This window comes from Nuphar pumila, chromosome 4 (genome assembly GCF_984573655.1).
Source record: "Nuphar pumila chromosome 4, dmNupPumi1.hap1.1, whole genome shotgun sequence".
NCBI classification, from domain to species: domain Eukaryota; kingdom Viridiplantae; phylum Streptophyta; class Magnoliopsida; order Nymphaeales; family Nymphaeaceae; genus Nuphar; species Nuphar pumila.
In genome coordinates this window covers 116,287,867-116,305,712 of record NC_143252.1, presented here as the reverse complement: position 1 = coordinate 116,305,712, position 17,846 = coordinate 116,287,867, and the positions used below count along the sequence as shown (strand labels likewise).

At 42.1% G+C, this 17,846-nt stretch overlaps 1 pseudogene across 1 annotated transcript; it reads left to right on the top strand.

Moving 5' to 3' along the window:
- Window positions 1-14,992: 14,992 nt before the first annotated feature.
- On the top strand, window positions 14,993-17,237 carry LOC149840737 (leucine-rich repeat receptor-like serine/threonine/tyrosine-protein kinase SOBIR1 pseudogene; annotated as a pseudogene). Its single transcript, XR_016431596.1, has one exon. The product of XR_016431596.1 is annotated as a leucine-rich repeat receptor-like serine/threonine/tyrosine-protein kinase SOBIR1 pseudogene (transcript).
- The last annotated feature ends 609 nt before the right edge of the window (window positions 17,238-17,846 follow it).

The following is a 17,846-nucleotide window of genomic DNA, read 5'->3' as shown; positions in this document are numbered from 1 at the left end:
AATCACACATAGGGCTTGTTGATCCAACAATAGCCATTCTTCTTCTCCCATTGTCTCCGGTTTCTTTCTCGATAGAGGCTGATACAGTTTCTTTTGATAAAGCAGATCCTCAATCTGCATCTTCCAGAAACCAAAATCATTGTCGTCGAACTGATTGATCTTTATCTTTCCCTCTTTCATTCTTGCTTCAATGGACCTTGTTTTGATACCAGTTGTTAGGAAAACCATGAGCAAGAAACAACCAAAAGGAAACAAAGAACAAGAACGATCAAACAAAGCACAAGAAAAACACAGATTTACGTGAAAAAACTTCTCCTCAAATCTGAGAGAGTAAAAAACCCACGGCCGCCCAGAGAGAAATCTTATTACTCTTATCCAACAGTTACAAGATGGAGAAAGAAAAGTGAGAATATAAACAAGGCAAGGGCGACAACCCTAACCCTAACCAAATCAGGTCTGATCCACTGGAAACCGGGTCCCAAACATAAGTCCAAAAAAAATTCTTCTGGGGGGTGTTGCCCCCCTATAACCCCCTGCCAGAGGAGCCCCCTCCCTGAACCCCTGCCTGCGCAGTGGGACCCGCACCAGGGGGAACCCCCGGACCCTCCTTCCTGCAAGGGCAAAAACAATGAATCAGGCTCCACAACTCATCAAGTGGTTATCCACCATTGAAGATAGAGTCCCATGGTTTGGACACTATCCATTCTAGAGAGGGACGAGCTGGACTCCAACCGTCCCAACTCATCCTATCCATTGTAACCTCCATAATGTAATCTTTTGTGTTCTGTTGTGATTGTAAACACTCTGAAATATCTGTCTTTGATTCTAGATCTGTAGCCAACGTTTTTATCATATATGCATATCCTCCCATTCACAGTGAACAAGTGAGTTATGGTGAGGTTTCCATTATTCGTCTTCTTCTTTTAAAACCATTGTGTCCTGTGTATTTATTAAACTCATTTAATCATTGTCTTTGAAATAGGTGATCTATGGATAAACAAAAGTAGATACAAGATACCTCGATTTGAATCAACATTGAATTGATGGTAAAATACATCAATCATGGAGAAGTTGTGATCTCATTCAAAAAATGGCAATAGCCAAACCATATCTTTTTTTTAGACAGGTGGAGGAAATCCTGCCTCAATGATTGAGTTCATTAGTGCTAACCCCAAGTTCCTTGCGCACCAAGAAGTACACCCAGCTTTGGCCTCATGGTCAAGGGATGTGCTCCCATGAGTTTTTAACTCGCATCCGATCAACTTGGTGATATTCTTGAGTCACTCTTACCAGATGAGCAAAGCCCTCATGGGGCAACTAATTCTTTCATTAATTTTCTTGCATGTGTTTTCTGGTCCCCTTTTATTATTTCTTTTATCCTTTTCTAAACCCTAATGCACCAACAAGGTTTTTTAGTGGACATTGAACTTCAGTGTATGTCACATTTTTCTGGCTCTTTTTGATAGTGTAGATCTATTTCGTCTAACTGCAATATTCAATGTTTTTGCCATATGAATTACTAGTGGGATTGGGCCTTGGCCATCTAACCTGCAATCCAGGTTCCATTCTTATCACCATCAATCGCTTGCAAAAGCTGACACCCAACATAGGCCCTAAGAGCGAGGGACCTAGCCTTGAAGTTTTATGCCTCTGTAACCATGACCATAAATTTGACTGGCTGAACCAGCACAACCTAGTCTTTGATCTCACATGTGGTATCTTTAAGTAATAAAAAAACAGAAGTAATATGGCCTCCTACCATGCACACACTATTGGATAATCTTGGTTTGACTTGTTTATTACCACCTGGGTCATGGGACCCACTTGGAGTCCCTTTTCTATGGCTCCAAGGAAACCCCAACGTATTGAGGTTACCCTCTTTGTTTTAGAAACTACTTGAGAATCTTTCAAAGTGGTGGTAATTGAAAACCCATATGAGAGTGTGGTTCCAACGTGGGATCCTTTATGAAAGGAAAACCAAAAGAAAAAGAAAGAAAATGAGGAAGAAAAAGAAAAAAATAGGCTTTAGGGTTCTTGTGTGGAAAAAAATCTTGCTAGGGCTTACAACAAGGGAGAAAAAGGAGGTGTATTCATGGGTATCACTTGGAAGGGTTTCAGTTTGTCGAGTAGGTATTAACAACATACTGGTATATTTCTTCTTGTTCTCAATAACGTGAAAGTCGATAAAAGCACTTTGTGATTCAGAGATAAGATGCCCAATGACCCTCTTAATTCTTGATGCCATGATTTTGAATAGAGTGCCCACCAAAGAAATAGATCTGAATCTACCAATATTCTCGGCTTAAGGGTCTTTAGAAATAAGAACTAGAGTTGACTTACGTGTGACCCTTCGGGATTTTCACATGATAGTAAAAATCCACCATCATTTGAAGGAGGTCTTTTTTGACATATTCTCAAGCATGTTTAAAGAACTCAATAAGGAGCCCATCATTAGGAAGAGACCAAATGGTTTTCTTGATCCGATCAAGGGTGAAGACACTAGTGATGCCCCTCATATCTGCCTCATTAAGGGATATAAATGCCATATGAGAAATGTCATACTCCACACCTACCACATAAGAGAATCTTACCTCGAAAAAGTTGGTGGTGCTAGACAAGATATTGAAGCCCTCCTTTCTTATCCTATCAATGAGAAAGGATGTGATGATGTTAACCTTGCGTCTAGTGGATGCACGAACATGAAAGAAGTGAGAGTTTGAATCTTTTGATTTGAGCCAATGAGCCTTCGCCCTTTGCTTCCATCGTATGCATTCACTAGTTCTCCATACCCCAATAAGTTTCCCCAAATTTTGACGTTCCAATTTCATATTAAATGCCTCCACTATATCTGTTACTTCTTCACATTGTTGTAAGGATTTTAACCGAGCTTCCCATTAATCTAATTAAATTTTTGAACTTTGCAATGCATTTTGACTGGCCTCATTCAATAAGCTTGCCTCTCCCATGTCTTAGGTTAGCATTGATTCTTTGGGTAGCCCACCCACCTACCTTAGGAGCCGAATTCCACCACTCACATAAGAGATCTCAGAAACTTGTAAACACCCCAAATTTCCAACTCTCTAAACCACCGAAGCTCAAAGCAGAATCCTTAAGTGACACGTCTCCCCCCTTCGCCCCATGACAACCAAATCGAGGAGTGATCTGATGTAGAGATCAGATCTACCACGACCGTCATGTCATGGAATCTTTGCAGCATGTTTGTAGAGATCAAGAATCTATCAAGCTTTTTCAACAGCATATGCTTGTTAGAGCACGTAAATCACAACCCTTACATTGGAAGGTCCAATAATTGGGTGGCATCCAAAAAAGTAACAAAATGACACATGTTCTTGGTAGACTGTTGTGCCTGGTTGGAGTTCTCCAGACGGGGATGGAATTGAAATCACCACCAATACATCAATCCTTCATCAAGAATGGTGCCCAATTGTCTCTATATTTTTTTGCAATTCAGCCCAAAAAGCCTTTTTTAATGCACTCATGCATGACTCATAGACTTTAGTGAGAAGGAATGGTTCACCACCTCCCCACTTAGAGAAAAGCATAGGAATGAAAAAAAAAACCAAGATGGACCACGGAGCCATCCAAACCTTCTTTCCAAGCCATCAAGATACTCCTGGACAGCCTTATTGCTGGGCGAGCTGCATAGGAACAGCCACTCCATAGCTAATCCATGAATGGCCGGTCTGGACCCGCATTTTTGTTTCTTGAATGCCATCAAGATCCGGTGCCTTCATCTCAACACCCTTACAACCACCCCCATTGGCATCATGGGCTAATCCAATGGCTTTCTAAATCATCATCCTAATCTAATCGTGTCCTTATCTCTTTCCTATCCTAGTTAACAATTTCCACATGTAACAAGATATATGCATGTAAAAAAAGAAAAAGGAGGAAACTGTGCCAACCTACATGTGAACTAGGTCTACTTCTGGAATCAAAGCGGATCTGCCTTATCCAAGTCCACCGTATCGGTTTGTTTTCTGATTGTCAAGGAAAACTTGTCTTTCAAAGTTGTCATTTTCTGTTTAACTATTTTCACAATCTTCCCTACCTTATCTGATTTTCAAAATCGTCCTTAAATTTCAAAATGCTGGGACAAATGCACTCTTACCTCATGTGACATTTAGTCACCTTAGGTTGCGTTTGATACGCGGGACAAATGCCACTCAAGAACAACACATTCCTCACACGGAGTTGTCCCACATTTGATACGCATGGACAACGCATCATGCAGGATGCAGCGTGCCCCACACAGTGTGTTTTCAACACTGCCAGGCGAGACACATGTCCAGGACAAAACTGTGTATACTTTCCTGCATTGAGCGTGTTCTGGACAGCCATTCTTGTGCGCTTAAAAGGTCTGCTTTCAGTGTTTGTGAATACACGAAGCTAAGTCGTGGGGGCCTTGGCTTCTAAGCCTGTGACACAGCGTTTGCCTTGAGATGGAAATGCCCTTTCAAGGATGGTTTTACCATGGTTGGCAAAAAGTGAGATGATTTTGGAAAATGGTGCAAGGGAAAGATGGTTCTGGGTTTGCCTGGACAATTATGAAAAAAAAAAACTCTTTTTTTCTTATCGTTTCCAAAATGTTGATCATTGATCATTACAGAAAACCTTTCTTACACAACAGAACAGACACATGTTTTTTATTTCTTATCCTTTCCAAAATGTTGATCATTTGATTATTACAGCTCTTGAAAACCTTGCTTGCACAACACAATGGACAATAAAACACGTCTTTACTGTCCAAATATTGTACATATATCTATCAGGCTTCATCCACACAACAGAAACACGTTTCCATCAGAGAACATGGCACGCCAAATTTAGTAAATAATTTCCCGATGTTTACCCAAATACATCAAATCAAAAGTGTATTAGCCATTTGTTTCAACAATGGATGCAAGAAAGCCGTTTTTTGGAGAAGGTACTTACCTTGAAAGATGGCCATGTATGCCTTTTCCTGCATGAAAGGGTCTTCCTTAGCCTTGTTCAGTTCCACTCATCCCCTATGTCAACTCCATCGTTTTACCATTCTCTCTCAAAAAAAAAAAGACTCCATCGTTTTACCCATATAAGATCTTACTGATGCAAGTTGTTTCGATCAAATCTGACCCTGTAGATGGATTCAGCATGGACAATTTGATAGGAAGCAACCTTGCTTATGTTTTTTAACAAAAAAAAAAATTATGATTTGTAAATCCAAAATTTTTGGCATTTTTACAGCTGTTGATTTTTTACTCACAAGAAAATCATGCATGCACGTCAAACGATTCAAAATTTGATATTCACTAATTAAACCATATAAACCATATGATGTAATCAACCATAAGTATGAGGTTGTGATATCTCTACCAACTACTTGTATGCAAGAAATAACTAAAAATTGCAGAAACAGAAAACAAAAAATTGAATAAATTAATGAAAAATAACAGAAATAAAGGAAATATGTATTCTCAATCCAACTCAACTATGATTTGACCGTCACCCTTCTCATCTTTGAATGACAGTTTGTCAGTTGTAGGGCACAAAAGCAGACGGAGGGCAGCCAGGTTATGAGGCACACTCAAAGTGTGACATGTGATGTCACCTAATCCTTGCTTTAAAACCAAGGGACAAAAAGTCTGAGGTCCGCCAGGTTCAGAGGCACACTCAAAGTGTGCCATGTGATGGCACCTGACCCTTGCTCTAAAAACAAGCGAAAAAAGCCGTGAGATCTCCCGGCAACTTTTTTTCCCTGGGGTCTCCCTGGCATCAAACGCACTCTAAAATTTCTTCAAAGTGATGCCGAAAAGCAGATGGTCATCACCATGTTCAAGTGCTCCATCTCTGTCAAAGTCCGACCTTGCTTCAACCATAAACTGGCCATAGTATGCCGATTTAGTTGGATAAACCCTGTTCTTTAATATTTTAATATATTTATATATTCTTTGCATTTTTACATAAATATTCTTATACAATTTTATTATTTTAGAAACTGATTTTCTCAAAAACAACTAATTTATCACAAGATTTTCAGCCCAGAGATTTTCTCTAAAACAAGATTTGTGACAATATATATTGATTCCCCCAACTGGGTTTGTTTTTTATGGTTTAGTTATATGGAGAAACTCAAAGCCTAGTAGCAAGAAGATCATAGAACGACTCCCCAGGGGAGAAAAGTCCATGGCTAGGACCCTAACCCCCAGGGCCTATGCTGGGTGTCGCCTTGTGCACGGAAGTGACACCCGCAGGAATCGAACCTTGGCCACACGTCTGATAACCAAGGCCCAACCACACTATGCCAACACCCCCTTGGTGCAACTCCCAACCTAGTTGGGCTTAGGAGGTTAAGTAATGAATCAATGTAGTGAATGGATGATCACCAATGTTGTCCAATTATTCCAAAGTTCTGCCCTAGGTGCACCTTTCAAGTAGAGATGGCAGTGTAGCAGATCAAGTCATGCTGAACATGAGCGTTTTTGCTCATGCTAACACCGTGGTCGTCTGTTTGCATTTTGGATGAATGCCACGTAGTTTTGTTGACTTTTTAGCTTTTCAAAATACAAATAGGACGGCCACGATGTTGGCATGAACAAAAAACGCTCTTGTTCAGCATGACCTGATCTGCTTCCGGATAGCAGTGGACTGGGAGAAAATAGGGCCTGCCCCTCCTCGCCCTGTTTGGACAGGGGATGGAGGTTAAAATCAAAACTTGTGCGGGGATGGAGGCAGGGATGGACTTACGCTTTCCCCCGCCCCACCCCATCCCGTCCCGATCCCCGTCTTTCCCCTCCCAACCCCGTCCCCAATGCTTCTTTAGGGATGGCAATGGACCGAGGGGAAATGGGGCACCGCCCTGCCTTGCCGTGTTTGGATCGAGGATGGAGGACATGAAACGGGGATGAAGATTAAAATCAAAACTCATGCGGGGATAGAGGATAGGATTTTGAGACGGGGCGGGGGTGGAGACCTTGTCCCCCGCCCCGGCCCACTGCCATCCCTACTTTCAAGTGTATGTGAAGGCAATAATCCCCAAAAAATAATGAAGACGGCTACTTTAAATGGTACAACACCCATTTGCACATGAAAGGAGAGGATGGTCTCATATTTTTTCAAATTTCAGAGTCATAAAGTCCTAATTAATTGACATTTGGATCAACTTGGTAGACGTCTGCTTTTAAGGCGTCATCCCTTACAAAGACGTGATGATACTCAAACAAAGCAGATGGACTGAACCCAAGTAAGATGGGACCAAGTACTGACTGTACTGGGCCAACCTCATTGGGATTTCATTGATACTAGTTGTTTTGATCAAATCTTAGTCCATAAATGTGATCTATATCATTCATTTAGTGAAGATAGATATTTAAATTGTGGAAATCTGACTTGTGTGCAGGAATTTTTAGCAATTTAAAAATCAATGGTTGACAAAACACAAAACTTTGTGATTTAAAAAACCATACTTTTTTTGTGGAAAAAACACAATCCAAGAGTCTGTTCTTATTAAATCAGCCATTCTGAATCCATAAGGTCAGATTTGATCAAAACAACTCGCATGGTAAGATTTAAGAAGAGTATAAACGTGGGGGTGACATAGAGGATGAGTGAAACGGAACTGTTACCCAACCGGTTGCTAAGACCAATCTTGTCAAAATTGGTTTCTGAACGGAGTCGTCTTTTTAAAAGATTCAGAGAATCAGCCGATTCAGGCTCTATCTGCCTGAATTGGCCGATGTAATTTTTCAAAATTATAAAATCATTGAAAATCAAAAAGTAACAAATTACAAAAGAAGGGTAGCTGATTCAGCTTGAATCATGCAATTAATTCATCCCAATTCCATCGATTTAGGGTAAAATAGTCCAATTCTTAAGCAAATTGATTTGAGAATGATTTGATTCGAATAGGCCGATTTAGTCTGATTCGATTCCATCTGACAACATTGGCTAAGATTAATTACAGTGAGAAGAGATGTCTGCTACTTCAGGGAGCTATATAACAAAATGAATTATGTAAAGGTCATATTGTTACAGAAACAGTTGATTAACAAAACAAATTCAGGCCCATCGCTCATCCGGTAGGGCCGACTTGGTCCTCTAATCCAGCCTGCACCACCACCATCACTACCTCCCAGCCTGCACCACCACAGTTGCCACCTCCCAACCTGACCATAGTCATCTCCCGAGCCTGCTCCACCACCATCGCCACCGCCCAGCTTGCACCCACCACTGTCATGAGCCTACACCACCATCATCGCCACCTCCCAGCCTGCACCACCACCATCGCTACCTCTCACCGAGCACCACCACAGTCACATTGTAACTGCCCTTACCCACCTCCCAAGCTTGCACTACCATCACCATGTGGGGTTCTTAGTGGGGGCGACTCAGGGCTCGGAGGACCGGTGCACCCTAGGTGAGGGCTTTATTGCCGGCGCTGCACCTTCTCAAATGAGTGGGGCAGCCTCGGCGCTGCAGCTCTGCAGATCGTGATGAGGGAGAGACGACACTTGGCTGCTCCATTGGGCCCTGCCGGTGAGTCGTTGAACGGTTTCACGGCTCTTACAAAAACATTGCTTTCTCTTGTGTCGGTTCTGGGCTCTGAGGCATGGGAGGCGCCTGTACCGCCTGCCCCACCCCTACGAGAGGGTGGTGTATGTTCCCCCGGAACACGGGGCCGCGTGTTCAGGGGTCCGAATGAGTGACACGTGGCACTCATTCGGCTGGTTATGTACGAAGGAAGATCTTGGGTTTTGCAATATTCCTTCCTCCGTACACAACCAGCCGAATGAGTGCCACGTGGCACTCATTCGGACCCCTGAACACGCGGCCCCGTGTTCAGGGGGTAACATACAACCTGCTCGGCACCCCTACCGCATGCAATGCCTTTCTCGTGCCTAGATCTTCCTCCCTACACCTCTGCTCTGCTTCTGTCAGGCGGTGACAACCATGTATCTGTCAGGGAGCCTGACCTAGGCGCTTGGGTCTCTGAGGTATGCCTTGCAGCAGCTCGTCGTTCTCTCGATTGCTCTAGTTCTGGGGTAGCGAGCCTGGTAGGGGAGGAGCCAGTCCCTCAACATCTTGCCTTCCGGTCTCGCGAGTCGGGTCTCCCTCTTACTCGGGTCACTCCCTCAGGCCCGATTCCTACTGAGGGTATCCCTTCAATTCTCACCCAGAGTGGCGCTGAGCCACGAGTGTTGGACGAGGACCCGGTGGGCAGAGCATCCACAATGGTTGTGCATGGCCCCTGCAGTCCAGGCACCACTCCGTTGGGTTCGGGAACAAACCCGATTTTCATTGGGGTCTTTTTCAACAACCCCCGCATGACGAGATGAACGTGGTTGTGTTTGCACGCTCACTGGAGTTGTTGGAGGGCCGTGTAGTGGGGGACCCAAACAGATGATTCAATGTCTTTTCTCATGAGGTTGTTTATGTGGTGACTAGTGGTTTTTCTAGTAGCAGTCTGGCTGCTTCTCGCTGCGCAGGTGGTAGATTGAATTTCGGCTGATCTAAACCTTCCCAAGAAAGATAAAAAACACACTATTTTTCTTCCTCAACCATTTTGTTATAAAAGACAAAGATCTTTTAATAGTTGCCGGGTTTGTAAGTGAGATACCTGGGCAATGAAATAAGAATTTTATGTTTGTGAGCTCTGTAAGCGATGGAAGCTCCATGTTAACTCGATCTTCTCTGCATTTTTTAACGAGTTCATAGTGTAATTTTTGTGCAAGTTGATCTGACATCGATTATGAGAAAAGGACCATAGATGGTTGTTGGTCGCACTCTACTTATGAAAACTTGAGACAGATGTGACATGTCCAAATTTTAGGGTTTATGATCTATTCTGGTATGGATTAGAGTGCATGGTCTTCCACTTGCTTATTGGTGCAATGATGTCTTTTGCTTGATAGAGGATTCGTTGAAGGAAAAGTTGGTTGTTGTTGATGAAAGGACCGTTGGCCAAGCTTGCTTACACTTTGCTAGGATCCTCGTAGAAGTTCAATCTCATTCAGAGATCTCTAATTTGATTCTCATTGTCTTGGGCAGGTTCTATAAGGAAGATCTTCATATTGTAATTGAATCAGGCATACATATATTTGTGAGGTATGTAAGGTAAGATTGCATGCAACTATAAATTGTTCATGCAAGAATCCAACATCCAATGTGCCTGGTCTTGGTAAAGGATGATAACAGCAGAAGTGCAGAGCTAAAAGGTATGGGTCCCAAAAATCTTATCTGAATATCAAATTCTTTTAAAACTCTTTCGGAGAATCAGGAGGAAGATGTTGTTTCTCTCCTAAAGAAGTCAAATGAGGATGTTATCACTTCTCACCCTAAGAAATAATGTCCCTTCTACTGCTCAGATTGTTGGTTGCCTTGTCTTAGAGAAAGAAGTTGATGCTTGTCTCTCTACCAAATAAATCGATAGCCCAACTTATCTTTCCTCTATGCTTGTCCATCACACCAAAGAAGATACCATTGATGAGAAAAAAAATTGGCACCTTTTTTCACTCTGGCACTGTTTCAACTCCAGGCTATCCTAATAAGCAAGAGGTTCAGATAGTGGCTAAGGTATGCAATAATGATCCTTTGCGTGTTCTTGCTCTATTACCTTTGAACATGGTCTTCAGACCATCGATTACGGGGGATCATTGTACCTTTGCACAAAGATTGTGTGATGCCCAAGCTAGGTGCAAGGTTGTTTCTCCCATGCCCCCATCAAGTTATTGTCACATGCCTAAAAGGACTGAAATTGAGATGCTAAATATGAACTCCAAGTAATCTACTTGGGGGGTTCGAGGAGTTGGACTGCAAGATGTGCTTAATCTACAATTGTAATCTCCATCTTGTTGGCACTTTACCTATGGAATGAGTGAGAAACATCAAATGTAATCACCATCTCATCCTGAGTGATATCTCATCACTTAGTATCTTCGATGTAATTCATTTATAAAATGAGAATGAGAATGTTTGCCTTTCTTCTCAAAAGGGATGTCACAAGTTTGAAACCCACGGGTGGCCTCCCTTCCCACAATGTTGAAGTTGAGTATACTCCCAGGTTGGCAAGGTGGACCTTGAGGGTTTTACAAACTGGAGGTCAGCCAATGTGTGGTTAGTGATGGAGGGGGGAGGGGGGGTTGGGGCTTCCCTTGGATTATCCAAAAAAAAAAACAATTTCAGATAAAGTCACATTGCTTTCAAGGTGTACTTCACTGGTTTTATTGGTTAGTCCCTAAACAAATGGAAGTCAGACTATTCAGGGTTTACTTCGTAGGGAGATGAATCCATTATGTGACATGTGTCTATATGAAAGTTTCTCAACAAAAAAACAAGTTGAATTTAATAATTGGCAGTTCTTTGCTTGTTTCAAAACTTACACTTGACTTAAACAAGGTTGTTGGGTGAAAACCCGACTTTTGTGTATAAAATGTGGACCGGTAAACTAGCCAACAGAGTCCAGCTTTCTTGTGCTTGTGGCAAGCCAAGCTAAGTTTGAGCTTGAGCTAAATGAGTTGAGCTTAAGTTGGTTGTTTTATTATAAAAGAAATACATTTTTTAAAATATGAAAGTAATATGATTTGAATTCTATACTTATTGTGTTGAACTCGAGTAGATTGTCTAATTTATAGAATTAATACAGTGTTTCAAAGCTGAAGGTAATCAAATTTATACTTGAAGCCTATAGTTTGCAAGCCAAACACTTCCATCATTTATTTTTTTGTTATACTTTATAACAAAAAGTACATTTAATATATATGTATTACTAATTTTAAGTTTATATAAATCGAGTTGCGCAAAACTAAACACCCATCATTCCTCTTTGGATTGCAAAAGCTATTTTACGAGCTCAAATGAGTTCTTTACAAGTAGAAACCCTATGCATTTTTGGACCAAGAAAACCTTCTAACACTGAAGCCAACCTTTAAGGCATAATCATTATAAAATTTATATGCAGCTTCCTCATTATTAAACTGCATTCCTTCTACTGGAACATAGTCAAGTGTACTTTCATGTACATTCCCAGTGCCTACACTTTTATTAAGTATATTGTCGTGATCGTCTACCTCATTATTGAATTGCATTTCTTCTACTGAAACATTCAAGTCAAGAGTGAATTTAATGTCTGCACCCTTCTTATCATGTGCATCATTAGTGCACATGTTCAATTCTCCATATCTTTCAAATGATTGAGATAGATCATCTTCATTACAACCAGATGATAAGCTCACCATTGTTATAAGCAAGATATCAATTTGTGTTAGCAAGCGCATACGTTTACTATGATTTAATCAGGATGCAAATAACAGCAGATACCGATAAGGTTAAGCAAGTCAAAGAAATGATTTAATGAATGACCGTATAAAAGTAACTGCGATTTAATATTTGCTTATACTGAGCATCGAGTTGTCACTTACCATGCCAATAAAAGAAACGACATGTCGTCCATGTGTGTTGACGATAACGCTTCCATTATATCCACGAGGCTGTAAAGCGAGTTTAATAGAAATCGCTAACTGAACAGCGATTTGAATACGAAAATCGCCACTGCATGTGTGTAGCAATGTGTTTCTGCACGCACACGTTTTCAAAGTCTGTCTATAAATATCTTACAAATACATATTACAAAACATATAATATCTTACAAATCGATATACATATCGAATAATATATTGAAAATCGATACGACAATTATGCATAATAACTTACAAATCGACTATACAAAACCATAATATATTAAAAGTCAATAAATATATCATAAAATATATTACAAATTGATACGAAAGAAATTGAGCATAATAGCAAACAAATCGATATTAACTAACAAAACAATACCTCACAAATCGGTAGTATGTTACTAATACAACGGTTTGAGATATAATGCATATACTGAGTGAATGGAGGATACCTAATGGGGTAGAGGCCCTTCCTAGCATTTGTAAACAAGCATTCTTGTCAACAGGTCCCAGCGTCTTACAAATATCGATAAGTTTTCAATCATCGTAAGGACAAGATCTACCTGCAATAACAAAACAACGCCTTAATGGCACACAAGACGACATGTGTTCTTCATCGATAGCATAATGAGATGGAAAGCTACTCACGATGCCTTAATGGCACTGGTTGAAATGTTTGTGCATCATTGCTTTCTTTCATAATGCCTAACGACAACGAAAAAGAAGAGAAGACACAGAAATATTTTGTAAGCAATATATCAATTTGCGTTAGCAAGCGCATACGTTTACTACGATTTAATCAGAATGCAAATAACAGCGGATACCGATAAGGTTAAGCAAGTCAAAGAAACGATTTAATGAATGACAGTATAAAAGCAATTGCGGTTTGATATTTGCTTATAATGAGCATCGAGTTGTTACTTACCATGCCAATAAAAGCAACGACATGTCATCCATGTGTGTTGACGATGACGCTTTTATTATATCCACGAGGCTCTGAAGCGAGTTCAATAGAAATCGCTCACTGAGCAGCGATTTGAATAAGAGAATGGTCACCACATGCGTGTAACAATGTGTTTCTGCACACACGTTTTCAAAGTCTGTCTACAAATATCTTATAAATACATACTACAAAACATATAATATCTTACAAATCGATATACATATTGAATAATATATTGAAAATCGATACGACAATTCAACATAATAACTTACAAATCGACTATACAAAACCATAATATCTTAAAAGTCGATAAATATATCGCAAAATATATTACAAATCGATACGGAAGAAATTGGAAATAATAGCAAACAAATCAATATTAACTAACACAACAATACCTCATAAATCGGTAGTATGTTACTAATACAGCGGTTAGAGATACAATGCACATACTGAGTGAATGGAGGATACCTGATGGGTAGAGGCCCTTCCTAGCATTTGTAAATAAGCATTCTTGTCAACAGGTCCCAGCGTCTTACAAATATCGATAAGTTTTCAACCATCGTAAGGACAAGATCTACCTGCAATAACAAAACAACACCTTAATGGCACACAAGATGACATGTGTTCTTCATCGATAGCATGATGAGATAGAAAGCTACTCACGATGCCTTAATAGCACTGATTGGAATGTTTGTGCGTCATTGCTTTCTTCCATAATGTCTAACGACAATGAAAAAGAAGAGAAGACACTGGAATGTTTTGTAACACAAGGCAGGAATGAGAAGGAGACAATGTGGTGTCAAACAGGATAAAAAACAAGGCGAAAACCTCGACTAGAGACGACAGCAAAGTTTGTTGCGTTGTCAATAGAAGTTACTGTTACAGCAAATGGCGCAAGAGTTTAATAAATAGTTAACAACAAACTTTCTAGATGGAGGACTTTTTTATCAACCGTTATTTACCAACTTTTGAATGAAAGACTTTTTTGTCATTTTCTCGAATCGTGGTTTCTCAATTTTTGAATAAAAGATATTTTTGTTATTTTATCGAACCGTCATCTTATGACAAAGAATAGCAAGAAAAGGTACTTAAGTCTTTGCAACCCCAACAGACTCAGATGCTGCATGACGGGATGAGCCCCCATGTGCTTACATAGGTGGAGTTCATTCGAACCCCCGAACACGATATGTATGTGGAATTGAATGAGAGACAATACACCACCCTTCCCACCCAACCCACACGTCACGCCTTGACCGTCCTGCGCATGAGACAAACCAGCTCTCACGTCGATGCGCCCTTTGCCTTTCATCGAAGGGCCCTGATCCTGCCACGTCCCCAACCATTAATTATTTCGTCATCATTGCCGAGTCAACCACGGATCAACGTTGATTTGACGTACCAAGCACCCTCGAACTTGCCAAAACCCAACGTCGACTTTTCTCTCCTGCCCTTGAGTAAAAGATCTCCACCGTCGATGAGACTTTTCTGGCACTAAGTAAATCAATCTTGACGGTTGTCCACACAAGCCCAAATTTTTTCACACGGTTGAAATTTCAAATAAAACCACTGCCGAAGATAGAATTCACACTGGACGTCACAACATTGCTCGCCGAAAATTTTGTTGTCTGTGGCAGTGCTCGCTGGATTCCGACGGACAGATGGGTCTTCACCGTCTGCCCGGCGCCTTCTTCGGTGTCCTGTTTGTCTCTCTGGCCGGTCACGTGCTCGCCTCGGGCACGCTTTTTTCGCCGGAATCCGACGCTCTCCGGTCGCTAAGGGACAACTTGGGCCTCTACTCGCTCTGGCGAGGGTCGGAGACGCCGTGCAACTGGGCCGGAGTCACGTGCGAGACCCTCGCCGATCGGATTCCGGCCACTCGTGTCACCCGAATCGTGCTGGAATCGAAGCGCCTGCGCGGCATCATCCCGCCGGAGATCGGAAACCTCGAGGCGCTGAGGGAGCTTTCGTTGGGCGTCAACGGAATCTCAGGCCGAATTCCGGCCGAAATCGGGCGGTGCGAGGAGCTTGAGATCCTCAACCTTCGGGGAAACGGCCTGTCCGGAGAGATCCCGCGGGAGTTCTCGACGCTCCGGCGCCTCCGCTTCCTCGACCTCTCGTCCAACCGATTCTCCGGCGGGATCGCGTTCCTTGAGAACCTGTCCAACCTCGAGTTCCTCTCCGTCTTCGGAAACCGCTTCGCCGGAAGAATCCCGTCCCAGTTGGCGTCCTTCCCCAGGCTCCGGTGGGTTGATTTCTCCGGGAACGACCTCGATGGCAAGTTGCCACTCTCTCTATCCCGATTTTCCGGCAATTCCAGGCTCCGCGAGCTCCCATCGATTGGATCCCGCAAGAATTTCTTGCCGAAGAGATTCATACTCGTCGAGAACTCGACGAACTCTACCAATCAGTTCGATGGTTCGAGCCATAACAAGAACTCCTCTTCGAGTACTAATGCCACTCTTTTGGCTCCCTCCCCTGCTCCTGCTTCACAACCCCACAAGGGGTCCAAGTTCCCGCACAAGCGCAAGTTCTGGATATTGGGGTTCCTTCTGGGCTCGTTGGTCGGAATAATTTCCGGAATCGCCTTCTCCACCGCTGTCCGGGCCATCGTGAATATCATCAGAGGGAGGAAGAAGTCTGGGCCTATTATTTACAGTCCCTTGATCAAGAAAGCAGAACATTTAGCCTTTCTCGAGACAGAGGAGGGCATTTCCTCGCTGGAGATCATCGGAAAGGGTGGATGTGGGGAGGTCTACAAAGCCGAATTGCCTGACAGCAACGGAAAATTGTTGGCGATCAAGAAGATCCACCATCCAGACATCGATCCGGCGAGTCTCACGGAAGAAGACACGAAAAATTTGAACAAGAAGATGAAGCAGATCAAGTCGGAATTAGAGACGGTCGCCCACATCCGCCACCGCAACCTTCTGTCCATGCTGGCCTCTGTGGCGCGCCCCGATTGCCACTACCTCATCTACGAGTACATGAAGAATGGCAGCCTGCAGGATGTTTTAACAGCCGCGACTGAAGGCAGAAGAGAGCTGGGATGGTTGGACAGGCACCGTATCGCCATGGGAATCGCCGCGGGGTTGCGGTACCTGCACTTCCACCACAGTCCCAAGATCATTCACAGAGACTTGAAGCCCGCAAACATCCTCCTCGACGACAACATGGAGCCGAGGATCGCCGATTTCGGGCTCGCGAAGACGGTGCCGGACATGAACACCCACGCGTCCACGTCCAACATCGCCGGAACGTTTGGGTACATCGCTCCGGAGTACTACCAGACGCTCAAGTTCACTGACAAGTGTGATATTTACAGCTTTGGGGTGGTTTTGGGGGCGTTGGTGACGGGGAAGCAGCCGTCGGACAACTTCTTTCAGTACACAAAAGAGATGAGCATGGTGAAGTGGGTGAGGAACGTGGTGTCGTCTGATGACCCGAAGCAAGCCATTGATCCGAAGCTCGCGGGCTGCGGGTTCGATGTTCAGATCCTTCTGCTTCTCAAGATCGTTTGCTTCTGCACGTTTGAAGACCCCAAAGACAGGCCTAACAGCAAGGATGTGTGCAGCATGTTGGATCAGATAAAGAATTGAAGCTTCAGTCACTGCTTCGGTAGAGAATAATCAGTAATAAATCTTATGATGTTTTCTTTTCTTTTCTTTCTCATGTAATGCTGTGTGCTCATCGCGTGTTACTATAATAGTAATAAAAGGTGCGCCTACTCCCTGTTACGGGCCGTTGGATCTCTTTTGATCCAATGTGCTAATCTCTACGTGGAACATTTACAAGTGTTGCTGTGCTCTGTATTTATTTATCTACCAAGGTCACCAACACTAGGTACAATATGAAGTTTCAAGGGTTCCTACTTTGTGCTGCCAAAACAGTGCAAGGTTAAAATGGATAGTGTCAAAATATCCAAATAATTTACAGCTCCGCCTTCCTTGTTAGGGGTGAGATCATGGACTTTTGTCCTAAGAGATCGAAAAATATTCCTTGCAAAATATTTCATTTTAACGTGAACTTTTAAATTTTTTTTAATAAAGCAAAACATTTAAAGTTTTTATTTTTAATATTTAAAAAATAAATTTGATTGAAACGTATTATTAAAAGGTATTAAATAATTATCAAATAATTACTTTAGGATAATAATCATACATGCTTGTGTCCATGCATGAACGTATCATATATAACATGCCAGTATCGTGTCGTAGGGGCACCCGATCCACTTAAATGACCAGCAGTTATATTCAAGTTCATATTCGGATTAATTGTATCAGGTTTGGAATATTGAATCTCATATAATTCAAAGAGTATTTAAAATATATACAAAAAGTCATGTCCCATTATAATCGGATGTGGATATGGTTTTGATTTTTTGCAGTCGAATCTGACAATTATTCTAATTTGATGGATATCTGAATCCGCTTAATCCGAACTGTTTG